This window comes from Bos javanicus, chromosome 18 (assembly GCF_032452875.1).
Source record: "Bos javanicus breed banteng chromosome 18, ARS-OSU_banteng_1.0, whole genome shotgun sequence".
Taxonomy (NCBI): Eukaryota; Metazoa; Chordata; class Mammalia; order Artiodactyla; family Bovidae; genus Bos; species Bos javanicus.
This window is the reverse complement of record NC_083885.1, coordinates 6,766,939-6,787,136: the sequence shown is the minus strand read 5'-3', so window position 1 is coordinate 6,787,136 and position 20,198 is coordinate 6,766,939. Positions and strand designations below refer to the sequence as shown.

The 20,198-nt window shown below is 49.0% G+C and overlaps 1 long non-coding RNA gene across 1 annotated transcript in view; it reads left to right on the top strand.

Annotated features, from left to right (window-relative positions):
- The window catches only part of LOC133229988 (uncharacterized), a 113,898-nt gene extending 99,891 nt beyond the window's left edge, over window positions 1-14,007 (top strand). The window contains exon 6 of the long non-coding RNA XR_009730691.1: window positions 13,286-14,007. This is a non-coding gene — a long non-coding RNA (uncharacterized LOC133229988). The remainder of the gene's footprint in view (window positions 1-13,285) is intronic.
- The last annotated feature ends 6,191 nt before the right edge of the window (window positions 14,008-20,198 follow it).

The window sequence follows — 20,198 nt, the reverse complement described above, 5'->3', positions numbered from 1 at the left end:
GATCCCTGAACGTCCAAAACACAAACAGGTTGTGCATTTCATCTGAATGCCTGCATCCTTCACTCACAGGCATTCTTTCTTGGTGCCACTTACTCACCTCATGTACCCACTGACTTCCCGTCGCTGGCGTTCAGTCTCCCTAAAGTCATGTACTTTGTCTGCTCACATATACCTAAGTGGTCCCCAAATCCAGCCAGCAATTAGGTAGGTCCATGGCTGATGCCTGAAATCTTTATATGTGCAAGTTTAGGAAAAAACAGAAGACTATAAAAATGTTATCAGACCAAAGGGCTTTTAGAGACAGAGTAGTTTCTTTTTTCAAACTAAGGTTTATTTAAAAGTAGCAATGGCCAGAAAATATTAGTAACAATGCGGTAAGAACCTCCCCTCCCCAATACCAAAACTTGTCCTTCCTGATTTGTGTGTCCCCAAAATTCTCTAAAGAGTTCTCCGCGCACTGTTTCATTCTAACCCTTGACCTGAGTCATTCATCACACTGACCAGAGGCTCTTGAGGCAATATGGCTTAAGGGACTTAGACTGTCCCAGATTCAAATCTCAACCGTGTGTCTAGAAAGCTCTTAGATTTGTCTGGGTCTCAGTTTCTTTGTCTATTTTTTTTTTAATGAAAATCTTGTCTTGCTGAGTTACTTTTAAAGATGCATGAACTAATGTATGTAAATGTTTTGGTCTTAGGCACTCAGTGAAGAGTAATGGAATTATTATTACTGTACTGTAGTTACTTGTTTATAAGTCAGTCTTTCCCATTAGACAGTGGCCTCCTCTAGGGCAAGGACTGTGTCTTATTAAACTTTATGTCTCAATCCAGAATATATAGATATACATATTTGTTGACATAATAGGGAGGCCTGGTGTGCTGCGGTTCATGGGGTCACAAAGAGTCGGACACGACTGAGCAACTGAACTGACTGACTGACTGACATAATAACGTGAGTAAAGAAGTGGATGTGTACAGATGAAGAAAGACAAGTCAATCCACAGTCAATCTCTAGGGGACCGTGGCCCCAGAACCATAATATTATACTACACCAAACCCTTTCCTTTTCAGTTGAGTCTTTAGACCCTCTTAGACTCAATCACATGGTTCTGAAAAAACAGCGCCCATGGTCATGTGGGCAATCTCATGTGATTCAGACTGAATAACGTTACGTTATTCAGTTACGTTTCAGCGTCTTTTAAAATATCACCATATGATTAACTGCATAAAGTATCTTCTTCATCTACTGTTTTCAACCACAGTGACCAAGCAGAGACTTAAGTTCAAAATAATACTGTTTGTAAACTGAAAACATCTGCTTGCAAATCCAGGTGTCAGTAGCCCAGGACTTAAAACCCCAAAGTTTGATTTCTGAATTCAGCCACGAACTATTCCTTTAGAACTAGAAAGATTGCCTATGTATTTTCAACTTAAAAATAGATGCACACTTGTCCCATCAAAGTCAACCACGTCACATCATTCCAAGTACCTTTAAACATAAAAATCCATGTCAGGGGATCATGAGAGGCAGTGGGCTCCAGCATTGTTTCTCAGCCCCAAACTCTTTTCTAAAAAGTGATTCCTTACCTGGGTTTGAAAACCCCCTCAGTCCACACTGTTAATCTTGTCCTAAGCATATTTTGTAAATATAAAACCTGGTTCGGTGGTCCCACCAAGACCACATTTCCCAATAATGAGGGAAATGGAACTTACAGGAAGGGCTGAACGTTCCCTTCAGTAGCCTGCATTTTTGTAAGTCCCGTATGAAACCTCCATGTGGGCATGACTAATGGATCCACCTAATTAAATTTTTACAGCATTCCAGGGCTGGAGTGTCAAATGTTTGCTTCCAGCTTGTCTCCTTGTAACACTGTCAAATAAGTCTCCCCTCCCCCTCCTACACACACCTTTTTTAGGGTCTGTAGGCTGCATTCCAATGTCATATGAAATCAGAATTTGGTTGATGAGGATGAAGAAATGGATTGCCAAATAGTTTTTGCAAGCCAGCCTACCTTCATCTATTTAGAGAGGTTAAAAGGATAAAAAGTAAAAAAAAAAAAGAAGAAGAGCCTTCCAATTGACATTACAGTTCTATGTGGAAAGTTGAGAAAGTCACTTCCAGTGGGGAAGAAGACCATCACTGTTATTATAAAGCCTCACTCCGAAAGACTACTCTGTGCATTTAGCAAGATGGAACTTTAACTTTGAAAATGTATTTAGATTCAGGAGACTCTGTGGACTCCAGGAAAGAGGGGTTTGCCGAGTCTGGTCTGAAGCACATGATTTCTTGTTCTTTGTTGTGTAACTGGTTTCAGAGAAGAAGCATGCAGGTAGACCATTTGCTTATCTCCTCATCGAATGGTGCGAGTTCACAAAATGATCATTTGAGACTGTGTCTGGAGTTGCTCAGGGGAAAACAGAAGCAGAATCTGAATTCCGAGTTGAATGCAGATCAGTCTCGGGACAGGATGCTGTGGGTTCAAGGCAGCATGCTCCCCCAGTGAAATCACAGAGCCTGGTGGAAACATCTTCTTGGAGCTAGACGTGTCGAACGGTCAACCCCTGAGTGTTCTCCAAGCCATAGAGTCCCCCAGCACCATCCGTGACTTCTCATCAGAACCAACTTGGGAGCTGGTTAACGGGCAGATTTTTGAACCCCAACCCAAACCTTCTGAGTCAGAATCCAGAAGCGGAGGCAGGGACTCTGCCTGCCAGAGGGGAAGCCCTACCAGCCTGAACTTGGAGATCTTCACTCTGGGGCTATGGGGGAAGACTAGAACTCCACACAACGAGGGGCTGGAGGTCACAAGAGACAAACAAGGCAGGGAGTGACTGAGGCCAGATGGAAACCCTTCCCGGGGAGCCAGGTTGCCAACCGGGAGAGGGTTGTCTTCCTCCAGCCAGAAGATCCCTGTGGATGCACGGAGACTCACCTCACCCCCCCCCACCCCGCAGAGAACCTGAGATGACTCTTCTAGCCCGAGGTCCTCAGGAATCAGTCCTAGCGGGGACCCTCCATCTGGAGTCTTCCACTCCATCTTCTCCTGATAGCCCACCCGCTACATGTGTACTAGAAGTACACTTACGCACTCAGAGCAGTTCACGCTGACAGACCCGCCACCCTCGCAAATAAGACGATCACGTCCATGTGACTTGTGCCCACTCGGCTGCACACATGTGCCTGAGCAAGGACATGCACGTCCGTCTTCACACCTGCTGGCCCACATGTCCTAACCCAGAGACAAGACACCTCTGCTCCTGCCAAGGCAAAGCCCGCTTCAAAACAGTTTCCCTTCTAATTCATCGTAGGAAAATCACTAACCACAAGCAGTTCCAAAAACCATCTCTCTCTGAGAGCTCCATCCTGACGTGGGGACCAGCCACTCGCTCCACAGCAAACGGTTGACTGGAGTCAGAGTGCGAAGGGGCTGTCAGAAGTTTATGCTGCAACCGAGCAGGAGTCCTTGGCGGCTGTCCCTCCTGGACCCTGATCCTGGGATGAGCTCAGCGCCGTGTTGGCCAAGGACATGGAACAGTAAGGGAGACTCCACCGGGCTTTGGCATCAAGTAGCCCCATGAAAGTGTCTTTGGCTGACATTGGCTGTGAGAGCGTGGGCAAGCCTTAAACTAGAAGTTTGTGCGGTTTCAACGAGGCTGTGTGTGAAAGCCCTCAGCCCAGTGGCCTGGGACACCCAGTAATAGGAGGTGATTGATCAGGAGTGGACCCCGCAGAGTGCCTGCCTTCCATGGAATTTAGATTCTGAAGAGTCTCACTTTTAATCTTGTCTCCTCCACCTGTTGCCTGGAGATTCTGTGCAGGTGTCTCAACCTTTCTGAATGCCAACTTCTCATCCCAAGAAAAGCAACACCCCCACCAAACTCACAGAGCCATTGGAAGACTCATGTTAGTGGATCATAAGAACTTAGCCCATGCTAGGAAAGGTGAGTACTTAGAAAGACATGGTGCTTTCTGCTCCTTTTTATTCCTCTCTGAAATGAATAGCCCATGAGAAGGCAAGAAAAAAGTAGCTGTTTCCCCCTTAGGGTAAAACTCTAGACAGGAAACTGGATTGGGGCAAGGAATGTGTGGCTGTTGGAGAAGAGTTCATTGCCTGTAACAGAGGTCACCGAATGGTCGTTCAGAAAAGGCCAGTCCCTAATTTCCTTTGTCACCTGGGCTGAAGGAAACCTCCCTTTGCCTGGGTTCAGTGTTTGGATCAGACTCCCCACAAAAGGGAAGGGGTTTCCACTTGAACTGAGGGCAGTTCTTCCGGAAGGGCCTTGCTTTAGGCAGCCTTTTGAGCCTGGTGAAATGGTCTAAATAGGCCCTTAGGCTTTGTTTATGCCTTTAGGCCTAAGAAGGCTCTTTATGTCTTGGCTGTGTATCCTTGGGTGACTGGTTTCATCTCTCTGAATCCCTGTTTCTTCATTTTAGAAGACTGATAAGGTCATGCCTCCTCCATGGGGTTCTCATGGGACTGAGCACCCAGTGTCATGTCGAGTGGGTAGTTAACTATTGTGGTGACCTAGAAAAGAGGGGCGCCCCCGGGGCCTCTGCCTCTTCAGCCTTCTCCTTCCCGGGCAGAGCCAGTTCGTCTCAGGCGGTGCGTTAGGCTTAGCCCTGGACTCCTCCTGGGTGGAGGACTTACTAGCTGATCAGATACCAAGGATGGTTGGGAAATGAGGGCCTTAAAAAATCTTTCCAATTCCTTGAAAAGTTAAACATTATATGGACCAGAAATTCTATTTCTAGATGTATTACCCACAAAGAATGGAAAACAGGTCTAATGAAGACTTACACGTGACTATTGCTGGAGCACCATTTACTCCAGCCAAAAGGTGGAAGGAGCCCAATGTCCATGGACGGATGGATGGATAGACAAAGTGTGACATGTGGTATATGCGTAAAATGGAATAGTATTCAGCCCTGAAAAGGAAGAGTGTGGGCGCGGGCAGCAGCGTGGCCAGACACAGAAGGTCACATCTTGTGTGATTCCATTTATAGGAAATATTTAGAATGAGTGAATCCATAATGTCAGAAAATGTGCCTGTGGTTTCCAGGGGCCTTGGGAGAGAGTGAAATGAGGATACGGGGTTTCTTTGCGGGGTTGAAAATGTTCTGGGTCTAGAAAGAGGTGATGGCCGCACAGCGTCGTGAGTGCTCAGAATGCCACAGACTTGTACACTGAAAAGTGGTTATGTTTAGGTTATAGCAGTTTTACCTGAATTAAAAAAAAAATCTTTCACACCAACCTTTTGGCCTCTCGATGCCAGCATGAAGACAGAAGAAAAAGGAGGCAACAGATGCTGAAGCGCTGATTTAAAAAATGTGCACTGTGAGGGCAGGGCGGTCTCCTCGGTCTCTTTAATGAAGACAAAGAAGGCAAGAGCTACGTAGGTGGGAAGCCACCGTTCAGCAGATAGATGGCAACTCGAGGAACGCCAGCCATCGGCTTCTCAGGAGGGGTCAGCGGCTCGGGCGTGTTTTTTTTGAAGTCGAGTCAACACATGAAGTGTGCAAACACCGCTGTGGATCGATCCCTTTGTCCCGGCTCCCACTCGACCCTCCCCACCAGCCCTCATCTTGGCGCGCGTCCCGTTTTCCGAACAGCAGCTGCGCACAGTTGAATAGTAAATCAGACACCCTAAAAAAACCGTTGTCTTAAAACAATGTCTCCGATTTTCCAGATATTTTATTTCTCTTTTCCTTCCCCCAGACCCTTGCCTCAGACAGCACTGGAATCGGCCCATTCAGGTTCGAGCCTCGTGCAGTTCTGCTGGGGGGTCACAAGTGGATTCCCTTTATTGCAAAGTGGTTTCGGGGCAGAACTGACAGGCAGAGTACATTTCAGGCTGCTTCTGTGCGTGGTTAGGAGATCTGTTGTTTAACAAATGCTCTTGAGCAGGGAGTGGCTGGGCGGCTAAGGTTTTCTGGGGACACATCTCCCCAGGATGAGGCCCAACATGGTAAGGATGGTAAGGATGTTGGCCCCAGCCCCTGGATTCTCACGAGCCATTCTGCAGAAAGCCCATCCTGGCAGCCCCCAGCGAAGGCTCTGCTGGTTTCCAGCTCACTGTCTAGGCTAGGGGCAAATTTACTGGGGAAGAGCCAAGGGGTTGTGGGGAGGTCTCCTCCCCAAGAGGCCGTGCCAGGCTTCGAGGCAGATCCCACCACCATGCCCGCCTAAGCACAGGCTCACAAGCCCCGGCCCTGTGGGTGTCAGCTCAGACCCCAGCTTCATGAGAGTCAGTGTTTCTCAGCCTTAACCCTGTTGGCTTTTAGGTCAGATCATTCTTTGTCAGGGGAACTATTGACATTTAGAAAAGTCAGGTGGCTTCTCAAAGTCAGGTGTCTGCTAAGCGATAGAGTGTATCAGATATTCACGTAGCAACCCCTTGATACCACCTATTGTGCATGGGCACTGCCAGCCAGCAAGTACTCATGAACACCTACAAGATGTCAGTATTCGGATAGGGTAAAGAACAAAATATACCTTGTCACTGCGGAGGGGATGGAGAATAAACTTGTAAATCAGAGTCAGAGCACTACTGGCCTTTGGGACTTGATGGCGCTTTGTTTTAGGGGCTGCTCCGTGCTTTGTACGGTGCTTAACAGCTTCCTTGGCCGTCTGTAGATTCTAGTAGCATCCCCGACATTTCACAGCCTGAAATGCTCCAGACATTGCGGGCTGTACCCAGCGCTGGGGGCGGAGTGGGGGGCAGGGGAGGTCATCCCATGCTGACAACCACTGACTTGGAATTTACGGAAACAACCTGAAAGCGAGATGGAGTGATCTGAGTCAAAGTAGAAGCCTGTCTGTCTGCCCGGAGAGAAACAGAGGTGTTCCAGAGATGACCTCGGGGAGGAATCTTCAGAGATGAGAGAGGCGAGACAGTCTGCCCTACTGAGTAGGACAGCAGTATTTCCATCAGCAATTGGATCAGGCAGTTTCTCCGAAATTACCTGATTTCATCACTGGTTTATTATAAGTGTCCCCCCATTAAGCAGTAACATCTGTGAGACCAGGCTCTCTGTCCGGCCAGTGACAATAAGATGCCAGAACCTCAAACCACGCCAGACACAGACGCCAGAGGGCAAATGGCAGGATGAATCATCTGGATCATCTTCCGCCTGTGAGACCACTGCAACTTCTGGTCCTCTTACCCTGACCCTCTCTTACTTCTCCCCCTTCATCTCCTGGCTTTTGCTCTCTCCCCTTCAGAACCAAAACATACGCATGCATGCTCAAGGTCAGAAGCAGATACAGACCCCCTCCCACAGACAGACACACATCCCCACCGCAACGCGCCAGCAGGGAATCAGAAGCAGAGACCAAAACACGTCCCTGACTCCGTGTTCTGAGAACATCAGCCATCCCGAGCCCAACAGCGGGTCGCGGGCTTGCAGATCATACCAGAAACCAGCTGGCCTCTGAGCGCCTCGGCGAGCATCGCTCTCTCACGGTCGGAGGGTGCCGCAAGTTCTGTGTTCCGCCGAGAAACCGTGTGACCCTTTGCATCGGGGTACTACCCTTTACCGCCACATTTATAGAGAAAAAGAACGTGAGAAAACCACCTCCTCTGCCCCCCACCAAAGTGACTGCATAAATGACACACCCACACCAACTCTGTGGTTCTGAAGCCCATAGAAAGCAGTTCTAGTCTCTTGGCAAAAACTAGGAGAGGCTGGCAGGGGCAGGCAGAGAGGCAGTTCAGAAAACGTAATCTTTTATTTACCCAGGTGAATATGATGCTTGCTACATAAACTTGAGGGCACTCTGCTAAACACTTTATATGCTATACTATACCCAAAAGGCCGCAACTGCCTTTCCGATTGAGGACAGTGATTGGGACAGAGCAAAGCAGGCAAATAAATTTTATGTATGTACTTATTTTTAACATGCTCTGCTAGACAGGCCGCAAGGCCTCTCTCAGGTAACACACACGTGGCAACCTAAACTAGAAAGGGACCTCTTGCTGGGAGAGAATGGGACTCTGCTTCCTCTCCGCCTGGGCTGTGACTGAACGTCTGTCCATTCAGAGGAAGTTTAGACCTGGTGGCCACTAGGCTAAATCAAAGCATCCACCTCTTTTTCCAAAATCTACATAGAGGAACTGTTAAAACTTTGGAGGCAGTATTATTGATGCAGCAATTCCAACCCCAAAGTGTATTTGAGTTGAAGGAGGAACCAGGGTGCTTACAGAATACAGAGGGCAAATCTGAGAAATGAGCGAAGTTTAGAATTCTTCCCAAACGTCAGCGGATCTCCTGTGACTCGAGGTGGTAAGATGTCTGCTGGGCTGCGTAGGCTCTGGGGAACTCCTCTTGATTTCTATAGGTTCCTCTGTTCTTCCTATTACCCCCAAATAACACTTATAATCACTAATAATTGTTTGAGCGTCATGTATGTATCTGTTTGTTCTAAATACTTTATGTGACGGTAATGTTACCCAGAATGCAATGAGGTGCTGTTGTTAACCATGTTGTACGGATCAATGATTATGACCCAGGGAGTTAAGGCAGATCTTCAACATTCACCCACCAGTAAGTGGTGACAAGGGGACTTGAATCATCCATCACAGTCAGCACTGCTTAATACCAGTGTGTCTCACTAGCTGTTCACTTTCTACCCGAGGGCACTCCCACCCCCTCCGTGGTTTCAGTCATCATGTCTGTGACAGTCATCAAGAATGTTTCAATTTCCATCCCAGCTTCAATCTGTTGCTCATGTCTGCCTGAATCACAGTGCTTCGAGCAGCCAGGCTCAATGGGGAAAAATACTGCTCGATTGGTGATGCCTGCTCTGGGTGCAGAAGTGGCTGTTGGTGGCACATATGCTACCTGTTTCCCATCCTGTCTATGTGCCTTTCAGTTTCCATTGCCAACCAGTACTTTATCTTCTGAGCTCCAAGTCCAGATTTTCAACTGCCACTGAGATACCTTGTCTCCACTGGGGTATCCCATTGGCCTCTCAGACTTCCCAAAGCTGGCTTCTTCTCTCATGGTCCCTAGTGAGGCTGAAAAATAACTGTTTACACAGATTTCAAGTTTGAAGCCTGAGAGCTGAGCTTAGCTCTTCTCTCTCCTTCATTGAATACGCTAACTGATCATATGTCTTTTCCATTCTACTTTTCAGATACTTTAAGAGTTGGCTGTGAGCTCTCACGTCCCACTCCTTGAGTCTAAGATAGGTCTCCTTTTAAACAACTGCAAGAACCAACTAACCAGTGCTCCTGCCTCCAGACCTGCCAGCTCACTGCCAAGTATTCTTTCCTGAACCGCAAACCTGGATATGTATCGTCCTTGTCCACTTTGTGACTCCCCTAAGGTCCAGACTCTTTAGCTGGCATATGAGACCAGTCTCCATGAGTTCATTTTTTTTTTTTAATGTGAATCATTTTCAAAGTTAACTTGCTGCTGTATTGCTTCTGTTTTTTTTTTTTTTTTTTAATGTTTGGTGGTTTTTTTGGCCGTGAGTCATGTGAGATCTCAGCTCCCCATCCAGGGCCCAAACCCCGACTCCCGGCACTGGAAGGCAAAGTCTTAACCCCTGGGCCTCCAGGGGATTCCCCCACCATGAGCTCTTGTGCTGACTGTTCAGATGTCTCCCTGGTTCCTCCAGAGTCACCCCATGGTGTGGCACCTGTTCTTCAGCAGTGTAGCCACCCTGCTCTACCAGCCCCTCGCCATTCATGCCTGGGTGTCCTTGCTCACACTGTTTCTCCCCCTGAGAATACTCTGCACAGTTTAGTGATTCTTTATAGGAACCTCCATGCCCTCAGTTAGCAGGCAGCACCCATCGCAGATTACCCCTCAGCTGTACGAAGTGTTGTCTGGAGGACCAGTGCAGCCATCACAAGCCATCCACAGAGCGGCTGGGCCTTCCCCTGCCTGTCCTTTCCTGAGCCTCCTTCAAAGCAGCAGCTGTTAGCATGGGATTTACAGCGCCAAGGTATCCTTCAGACAGGACCCCCGTGGAAGCTGGATGGTTGAGACCCATGACCTCAGTCACCCCCCAGCAGTGTCCCTGGCACTGCAGCTGATGGATTTTTGCACCAGCTTACCGCTTACTATTTCAGGGCACACGGCTCATGCCAGGCTCATAGCGTCTGGTGTTCATCTAAGAATGTGAGCTCCTTGAGGGCAGGGGCCAATTAGGAACATCTTTACCTTCCTGTTGTACCTGGACTTGGTATCTGGGACAAGGCAGGCAGTCAAGAATGGTTGTCCGTGGACTGAATGGAATGAACGAGGCAGTACATGAATCTGTCTCAGCATTTCCTCTATTAGCTTGGGGATCTTGGTCTGATTTTGTAACCTCTCTCCTCCTTGTTTCTCTGACCGTAGAACTGGGATTAATGGTAGTGCCCTATGGGGGGTTCTTCAGACTTTGTTATCGATGAGTAGCAAATGGATGGATGGATGGATGGATATTCCTGCTGATGAATAAGTGGATTAACAGATAAATAAGTTATTTAACGGATTCATTTAATACATGTGTAATTACAAAGAAATGTCCTTCCATCACTGCCAAAAACCACCAGCAGCCACACAATAAATACAGTCACCCAACCACAAATGGTCCCCCAGGAAACAATCAACTGACAGCAACTTTTGTAGGCCTAGGGATGGCATGAAGCCTCCCTGTGGGCACTCTTTTTACCAAATACCCTTCCCAAAAAGAAGAGGGCAGGGAAGTGGGGATGAGAGAGGAAGGAGAGGAGCGATGGTAGGAGTGCACACGTGCCCACAGGCTCAGAGAAATGGCTCAACGCCGAGCCATCCTGTTGCTTCACCCTAAGCCTCTGCCCTCACGCATGCCTCCCCGGGAACAGTGTTCGGGCCTGAGGTTTTCTCTTGCAGAAGAAGGTGGTGCAGACAGGATCTTGAGCTCCCAGTCACTCTGCTTCTAAGTTAATCTGTCATCTCGGTAGTGCTCGTGTGTGAAGAAGGCAGGAAGGTGGAGAGAGACACCCCTGAGTGCTTCCTCTCTGACCTGTTAGAGGTCATTCCTCATCTGCCTTGGATCTCTCACCTGTCGCCAAGAGACCTAACGCACTCTGAAAACCCAGCTCTTCCTGTCGGGGCGCTCTGCGGACCCCCAAGACTTCTCTTTGGCCCCTCCCGGCTCGGCCGTATCAGCTGAGTAATCTCCCCCAGCGTTCTGACACACAGCTGCAAGAGATGAAAACTGTACTGTTGATAGATGAAACTTTGGATAAGATTACATGGTTTTGAATATCTTGATGACATATTTGTCTGAAAAGTCTTTTAGAGGACGGCCTAATATAAATGCGCGGAAATGTTTCTAATGACTAGCATTTGTCTACAGACTTCGTTGGAGAAATTAGCATTCATGTGTCTTTGGATGTCATTTGCATTTGTATGTGGGGACCAACTTTTGAATAATCATCTCTTCCAGCCCAGAAGTGTTAACTATTTACTCTGAACACAGGCTGGTTTCCTTCTCAGGCTATCGAGCTGGGTCTGTGGTGTCCAGAAATAGGGTAATGATGTAATGGGCATGTATCCCACGGCTCTGAGACCACTGGAACCTTCTAAGGAGTCCTCAGACACCTTTTGCCCTAGCAAACATTTCCTTGGCTCCGCTGCTTTCTGGCCTCCTCCACCTCGCTGTTGTAATCACCTTCCTTCATCCCAAGCAGCCTGTTCTTTCTGCAAACTCCAGACCTGCAAGGGCCAAGGTTGAGACCTCTCTGGCCACGAGTCTGCTTGGGATTCTCCCCAGGACAGCACAGGTTCCGCTGAAAGGCCACGGAAAGGAGTCAGTGTGTGCAGACAGCTTGGGTGCCATTCCCTTCTGTGGTTTTGTAGCGGTCCTTTGGCTGAAGTCCAGGGTAACTGTCCTGGCCCAATTTTGCAGTAAGCAGGAGGAGAAGGAAACGTCTGGATAAAGCCACGCAGAGCGAAGTTCTCACAAAGCCCTCATCTGCTCTGGGATGTCCAGGAAGAAAATTAACCTCTGTTGGCATCCATTTTTGCATCCATAATTTGGGGAGGTAATTCCACCAACTACCCAGAATTAAGAAGACAAGAGCAGGTCATGCCTCTGAAATGCCAGGACTTGGCACCTAGTAGACACTCAGTGCCTGGCTCTTTTCTATTCTGGCAGCTCACTATTTCCTAACATACCATTGGCAACAGCATGAAGGCTCCTGATGGAGATGTTTGCAAAGAGCAAAAAAGTGATGCTCTGGCTTCAGCGTGAGATTCATTTGGGAGAGTTTCGCAGAAGGAGCTTCTGTTTTGGGGGAGCTGAATGGCTTCGAGGGTCATTCTCTGCGTGAGCTCTGGGTCTCCAATACCATGCCCCTGTGCACGTTCGTTCTCCGAGGGCTTTCCCGTCCATGTCAGAAGTAACCCCAGCCTGTTCTGCCTCGGGGGTAACTCTGCAGGCAGGAGGCTCAAGGTCAGATGAGGCCCACTGCAGCCTCTCCTCTGGGGCTCCGCACCTTCCACAAAGCAGGTGTTTGGTGACTGCCAGGTACATGAATGGGTGTGGCTCTGTGAATCCTGGCTGCCCCACGCGGCCTCCTCCTAGACTGTGCAGCAGGAATATCAACAGTCTGCGTCTCCAAGAGACAAGTGTCTCTAATAATAAATGAACTGCAGGGGCAGCGACAGGCCTAACATTTCTGGAGCCCTCGGTCAAGGCCAGACTCTGTGCCGTGTGCAGTCCAGGGCTGTCTAACGTTGACACCCTCTGGGCCACCACCAGCTGTCCCCTCCCATCCCAACAAAAACTTGGATGGAGGATGGGAAGAGATGGCTTGGAAACCCTGGGAGGATGAAGCCAGGATGCCAGCCTCCAGGCTGCTCGGTGTGCTATTTCTTCCACTCAGTCTCTGTTTTGTTGTAAAGCATAAGTAGCTCCTTTCAGGCATCACCCTCTCTTCGAAATATCCCCCCAAACCCCCAGGTTTGGGGGATCTGTGTTTCCATACATGACCACATGCAACCTTTTAGAGACTCTGAGAACTAGGAGATGAAAGATGACCCCTGCAAGTAATTAGGAATGGCAGCACTGTCAGACTGGAAGTGAATGAGCAAAGTTCAGCTGTTCCCATGATAACAACTGATTTGCCGTCAATGCAAAATAACGCTGGGGTCGGGGGGTGGGTGGGCGACCTGCTTTGCTGACACCCAGGGCCCGTGCCCTGACTGAGATTCGGCTTGGCGCCGGGCCTAGGGCGTTCCAGCTTACATGTCACAGGACACGTGTTATTCCTGTCCTAAGCTCAGACTTGCTTGTCTGTCTGTCCACAGCCTGGAAATCTCTGGGAGGACAGGGCTCGGTGCTGAGATGAAGATGCTCAAGACACGTCCACGGGATGAGCAAACGTGCTCGCTTCCGAGGTCCTCTCCACCCGCCGGCGTGTCCCAGCCTACAAACGACTGTTCTCGCACGCTGGGGTCTCTCTCCATCCCCCTCTCTCTCTGTCTGTCTCCCACTCTCTCCATCTCTGCCTTTGTCTTTTTCTGTCTGTCTCTGTCTGTCTCTCTGTTTCTCTCGGAATGGTGCTAACAAGGAGGGAGGGGTGGAGGATTGAAACCTGCTCCGTCAAAATTATTTGATCTGTTTCCATCTTTCCGTCGGGCCCCAGTGAACACCCCATGAGCTCTCTGCTGCCATGTTAATATCCCGGGAGATGCTATCTGGTGGCCCACATCTCATGCCAGAGGCAACACCCGCTCCCAAAGAATCCCAGCCCGCGTCCCACCCTTCTGAGAGAGGCAGAGCCCATCTCCCTTGACGCCTGTGTGGCTGAGGCGGTTTTTTCTTGAACTCTGCACCTTGGGAACATTTTTATGTGCCTCTTGCCAAACCTGAAACTTGATGTTGGGATTGTTGGTGATCCTCCAAGAGGCCGGGCCTCCAGTTCAGGCACCAGAACACACCTGGCCACTCCCAGAAGCTCTTTTCCCAAGTGCCAGGAAGCTGCACCTCATCTTCGGGGTAGGAGCAGCTTGGGAGAATGGCCCAGAATCTTCCAGAATCACTTTCATTCTGTTATCTTGAAACGAACACATTAACCTGCAGATGTGGCTACTGGGTGTAGCCTCTATTGAGACTGAATCAATTGGCCCCCCAGTGCAAACACATCGTTAAATGAATATGCACGTAACATATTCACTTATAATTGATGTGTCTGCACACTTTCCCTGTCTTTTGTCACTCACCCTTTGTTTTAAATATCACTGACCGCCTGCCGACCATGCCACTCCTCCATGCACTATTATTGAGACGTGGAGTGATTTAAAGAAACACATATAAACATCTCCCTCTGACACACCGTTCGTTCCACCCGAATCCCTTTAAGGAGACGTATATTCCTATGGTTTAGATCATGTAAGTTACTTTTCCATGCATTGTCTTTTCTAATATTTATTTATTTGGATTTATTTGGCTGCGCAGGGCTGTGGTTGTGGCACTTGGAATCTTTAGTTGCGGTGTGTGACCTCTTAGTCTCGGCACGCGGGATCTGGCTCCCCGAGCAGGAACCGAACCCGGGGCCCCCTGCGTTGGGAGCGCAGAGTCTTAGGCACTGGGCCACCAGGCAAGTCCCTGGATCATATACTTTATTAATGAAAAAGGCACAGTGAGAAAACTGGCTCTGCGTGTTCGTCTGCAGAGGGTAACTCTGCGGGGAGGGGTTTAAGAGGAGGCATGACTGAGACTATTTCTCATCTTCCGTCAGGACATTCAGTGCCTGGGCCGGATGGTGAGGATGGGTGGGCAGTCAGGCACCGAGTATGAAGGCAGAGCTCACCGCAGCCAAGGGGCCGTATTCTACACAGGAGCCCCATCCTCAAGGGGTCCGCAGAAGCTTCTGGAACATTCGCTGGTGGAGATCACTGTGGGCACACAAGGGGCCAGGGGAGGGGTGTCAGCAGCTTCTTTCCCGATTCAGTTTTGTGTCCCTGTTGAGCTCCACCTCCTCTCCCACCCCTGCTCTATCCCCGCCAGGTCCATGCTCTGCTTCTCTCTTCTTGCGTCTAGGCTCCAGGAGGCAGAGATGAGCATGTGGGCGAGCTCCCCAAGCCCGCTGGGTTCCATGTGGGTCAGGCCTCTGAGTAACACTGGGTGGGGGGTGGGGTGTGTGTGTGCGCCTGTCTCCCTCCCCTCGGGATCACTTGTGTTCTTGACTGAAGGTTAGGGCTAGAGTCAGAGTCAGGCTGCCCTGTCAATCAGCCTTCTCCCTTCCCCCCACTCCTCCCTTCTCTCTGCCTGTATCTCCTTGTCTGTCCCCATCTCTTTCTCCCTCTCCTCCCCCTTCTTCTCTGAGTCTTGGAATCACATGCCCTTCCCTTGCATTTCCCGGCAGCAGGAAGTGGTCCTGGCTCCCTGGGGGTGGAAGCCCCAGGAAGCTACTACACTTGGCCTTAAGGCTCCTCTGTACCCTGTGTTCCTGTGCCTTGTCAGCATTCCCTTTCTCAAAACTCCTCTTGGTTCCCCAGGTCCACTCCTTCTTGCCAGGACCCAAGAGACACAGAGTTGTGGGTCAGATAGAGTCACATGGCTGTGCTTCTCCCAGGTGCCCGGAGGTCCCCCACCGCCGGAGCAGGGCCTCCTTTGCCATACCTCACCAGGACCTCACTGCCTTCCCCAGCCACCCCACAAACTCCGGACCCCCGAATGAGAGCTGAGCTACGTGAAGGGGCAGAGTGCAGACCCTGTGGGTTACAACATGCTTCCTCCTGGGGTCCCCAGTCAAGGGGGATGACGCAACATTTCATCAGGTTAAGTGATGAGGCGGCTACCCAGTGTTAGCTCTCATCAGGCTCTCGAAGGCTGCGGAGGCTGTATGAAAGCACCTTGAAAGTCGTCATGCAGTAACCCAGTGGACGTGCACCCATCTGGCTGGTGTAGCGGCAGCCTCCCAACTAGGCGGGGAGGTCTTGGGTCAGGAAGGTGGCTTTTGTGTAGTTTGCTGCCCCTCTGCAGGGTCTGCCCTCGTGCCATACGTGCACCCAAGAGCTTGGGAAATGATGCCTGCTCCACAGCGACTATTCAGCTTGTGATTTTTGAAGGAAGGCAAGACAGTCTTCTGGGACTTCCTAGAGGAAGGCAAAGAGTACCTACCCATGTCTAAACTCTTAAAAGTAGAGGCCATTACTTTGCCTAATTCTAGAATTATATCACAAATTCTGTACAAATCATATTTAAATGGATAGTCCTAACATAAATGACTCTGAAGGGAATACATCTGGTAGTATAGGTTGACTGGCTCCGCTCCTTCAATTTTATCTGTTTCCGCTATAGAAGCTGATTATGCAAAAAAAAAAAAAAAAGTCATTTTGCTCATTCAGTATTCTTAGGGCTAGGAATGGCTTTGTGACTCATTTCTCAAAAGTAAAATAAACATTCCAATGGTACCGTCAATTTCCCTTTTGTTTTTACCATCTTGGAATGCAAACATGATGGCTGGAACTTCAGCAGCAAACCTTGGGAAGAGGAGGCGATAGCAAGGAGGGAAAGATGAGAATTGCAGAGACAGTGAGGTGTTGACCTTGATACTTGTAAGCCACTGAACTACTGAGATCAATCAACTACCTCCAGAATTGTTTGTGCATTTGTGTGTGTGTGTGTGTGAGAGAGAGAGAGAGAGAGAACTACTTGTAAGCCACTGAACTACTGAGATCAATCAACTACCTCCAGAGTTGTTTGTGCATTTGTGTGTGTGTGTGTGTGTGTGTGTGTGTGTGAGACAGAACATTAACCTTTCTTTATTGTTGTTTAGCAGCTCAGTCGTGACCAACTCTTTTGTGATCCCATGGACTGTAGCCCCCCAGGCTCCCCTGTCCACGGGATCTCCCAGAATACTGGAGTGGGTTGCTGTTTCCTTCTCCAGGGAATCTTCCTGACCCAGGGATCAAACTTGAGTCTCCTGCATTGGCAGGCAAATTCTTTACTGATGGGCCATCAGGGAAGCTTGCTGCTGCTGCTGCTGCTAAGTCGCTTCAGTCATGTCCGACTCTGTGTGACCCCATAGACGGCAGCCCACCAGGCTCCCCCATCCCTGGGATTCTCCAGGCAAGAACACTGGAGTGGGTTGCCATTTCCTTCTCCAATGCAGGAAAGTGAAAAGTGAAAGTGAAATCGCTCAGTCGTGCCCGACTCTTAGCGACCCCATGGACTGCAGCCCACCAGGCTCCTCCGTCCGTGGGATTTTCCAGTACTCTTGCCTGGAAAATCCCATGGACGGAGGAGAAGCCTAAATCCCCATTAATTAATTATTCTGTTTCTTGTAGCCAAAGATAGCCCTATCTGGTACAGTCAAAAATGTGTTGATAAAATAAAATTACTTCTCTTTCTCCAACACCTCATTGGCTTTTCACGTTGAAATCTGCATAGGGCAGTTTTCTAAGTGAGAGGGCTCATTCAGGATTCATTCAAGCCTGTTTGACCCACCACCCTGCCAAATGCCCGTGACCCCCTTTCACCCTCTTCTTAGCAGCTCTTGAGCCCCTTGAGAGCAGATGCCACGTGACATTTACATCCCTAGGGATCAACACCACAGTTTTCATGTAACTGGCATTGGATTAAAGATGGGCCCTGAAGAAAGAAAATAAGCTTCATAAGGTCCAGAGAGGGCGGTACAGTAACTACCACTTATTGAGGGACTAATACATGCAAACGTTTTCCAGTCCTCATTTCAGACACATCATAAAGTATCTGTAGCCCCATTTTACAGATGAAAATCCTGACGCTCAAAGAGTTTGCATAGTTTGACCTGGATCCTGAAGCTTATAAATGACACAGAGAAAATGTGAACCCCTAGCTCCCCCATAGACGTCTTCCCTGTGAGACGAACAGTTCAGAGCGTGGAAACCACCGCGGGGACTTTGTTTTTCTCACCTCAGCATCTGAAGACATCAGCAGACCTAGCCAGGTGCCGACCAGCCTTGACACAGACTCTGAGTGAAACCTTCAAAGGGTCTAGAATTCAATCCCCGGCAGGTTCCGAGGAGGACGGTCTGGGGCTTTGGAGAAAGCGGCCTTTTCCACCGTCTCATTTGCATGCTGGATGTCTACTGAAAGTTGCTATGGTGATCCGTTTGACCAGAAGTTTCCGCTGAATCATCCCAACACATATATGAAAACAGAGATGTGGTTTGGGGACCCAGGGCCCGCAGCCGGGGGAGACGCTTCCATCTTTCACTTGTGACTCACTCGTGGTCGTGCGTAGGCCCAGCTGGAAGGGAGGCGAGACCTCTGGGGCAGGTGTCGCTCCCCGGAGAGTTTTTGCACGGCAGGGCTCACGCAGTCAGTCCCCTCTGGGGACGCAAAGAGTGGAGCAGGAAAGGAGGAGCAGCACCCGAGAGATGCCCTGTTCCCCCGGCTTATTCCAGGGCTCAGGTCCTCTGGGTAGACGTCTCTGTTTGGAGACATCCCCCGTCCCCCCTCACCAACAGCCAAGGCCGCCGTGGGTGCCTGGGTTCAGGAGGTCCATCTGGGAGCCGACCTGAAAAGGCAGGAGGGGAGGGGGCTCTGAACCGGAGGGGAGGGAGGACCTTACCTGAGTGCTGCGGATGCTTCTGTGGGCGGTGACCCGCTTCAGGACCTGTCTCTAGGGTAGTTGGCCAAGGGACAGAGTGCCGGTGGAGCATGGGGCTGGGAGCAGACAGGCTTCTGTTCAGGTCTTTTCTCTCCTCAGGGCAATCCTGGTCTCTGGCCTTGGCAAACATCTGAACTTTGACCTTGATTTCCCTGTGTGCAGAAATGTAGAAAAGAGTACCTCATTCGACCTAAGGAAAAAAAAAAAGCACATCCACAGTGGAGCCTGGTGCAGAGTATTGCATGCAAGGTATACAATCAGTCAACTTCGTTCTCTCCTTCTGTTCGCCAAAGAGATTCAGCTAAGTGATCCTGCTGTTCTTGAGCTGTGAACCAGGAGTAGGAGCTTATGGACAAAAAGTTAACTGGAAAAGTGTACGGACAGAGATTTAAGCATAGCTCTCAAAAAATGCCCTGTATTTTGAAGTAATGTTTATTTGGCGTTTGATCTTCATTTGAATTATGTCCTCTGTAATTAGGTGAACATGGATATCTTTGTAAACAATGTAGATGCATAAAGAGAGAGTTGCCCAGTTAATCCTTCTGTTTATTTATTTTTTTAAATTTGGAGACACTTGAGGGCTGTTCCTGGTTGGGCTGCAGGGTTGGTGTAGGTTGGTGTGCAGCAAGTATGTGGAGGAGTCATCAAAGGAAATGATTCAGGGCAGGCTTTTGGCGTGCATTTATTATTTTTTAATTACTTTATTTTTTAATTAAAGGATAATTGCTTTGCAGAATTTTATTTTCGGTCAAACATCAACATGAATCAGCCATAGGTATACATATGCCCCCTCCCTCTTGAACCAGGAAATGCTGTCATTCAAATGGATGTTGATATTTAAAAATGACGACACACATTATGTTAGCAACACATTACATTTCTGCATGGGAAGACAGATACACGTTTTGTAGAAAATACTTTGTCATATCAACACCTCAAAATATGTATACCTGTTAGCCTAGATATTAGTCAGGGTTCTTCAGAGAAAGAGACCCCATAGAGTAGGTATGTATATCTTATTGGATACCTATCTGTCTCTCCAAAAATCTGCAAGCTGGAGACCCGGGAAAACAAGAGGCATCATTCAGTCTGAGCACCCCGGGAACCGACTGTGTAGATCCCAGTCCGAAGGGAGAGGTGAGGAGAGATAAACCAGCTCAGAAGAGGAGCAGGTTGGGTGTGCGGGGCGGTGAATTCCACCTTCCTCTGCCTTTTGTTCTACTCAGCCCCTCAACAGATCCCCCCCATGCCCACCCACACTGGGAAGGGCATCTACTTTACTGGGTCCACACGTTCAAATGCTAATAAGCTCCTCCAGAAACATTCTCACACCCCCCGAAATAATGTTTCCTCTGGGTAAGCTAGGGTCACTCAAGCTGACACACGAAATTAACCATCACAGCCTGGTAACCCGTTTTCTCTCTCTCTCTCTTATGGAGATGATCAGATATTCAGAAATTATGGACAAGGGTGGAAATCAAAGCTCTGTGTATATTACAGAAAAAATTAGAAAGTATTTTAAAGACCCTCGATAAAGGAAATAAATTCTTTCATGATCACATGATTAACTGTTAGGTGGCCGATTGAGATATACTCTCAAAGTGTACTCAGTGCCCAGG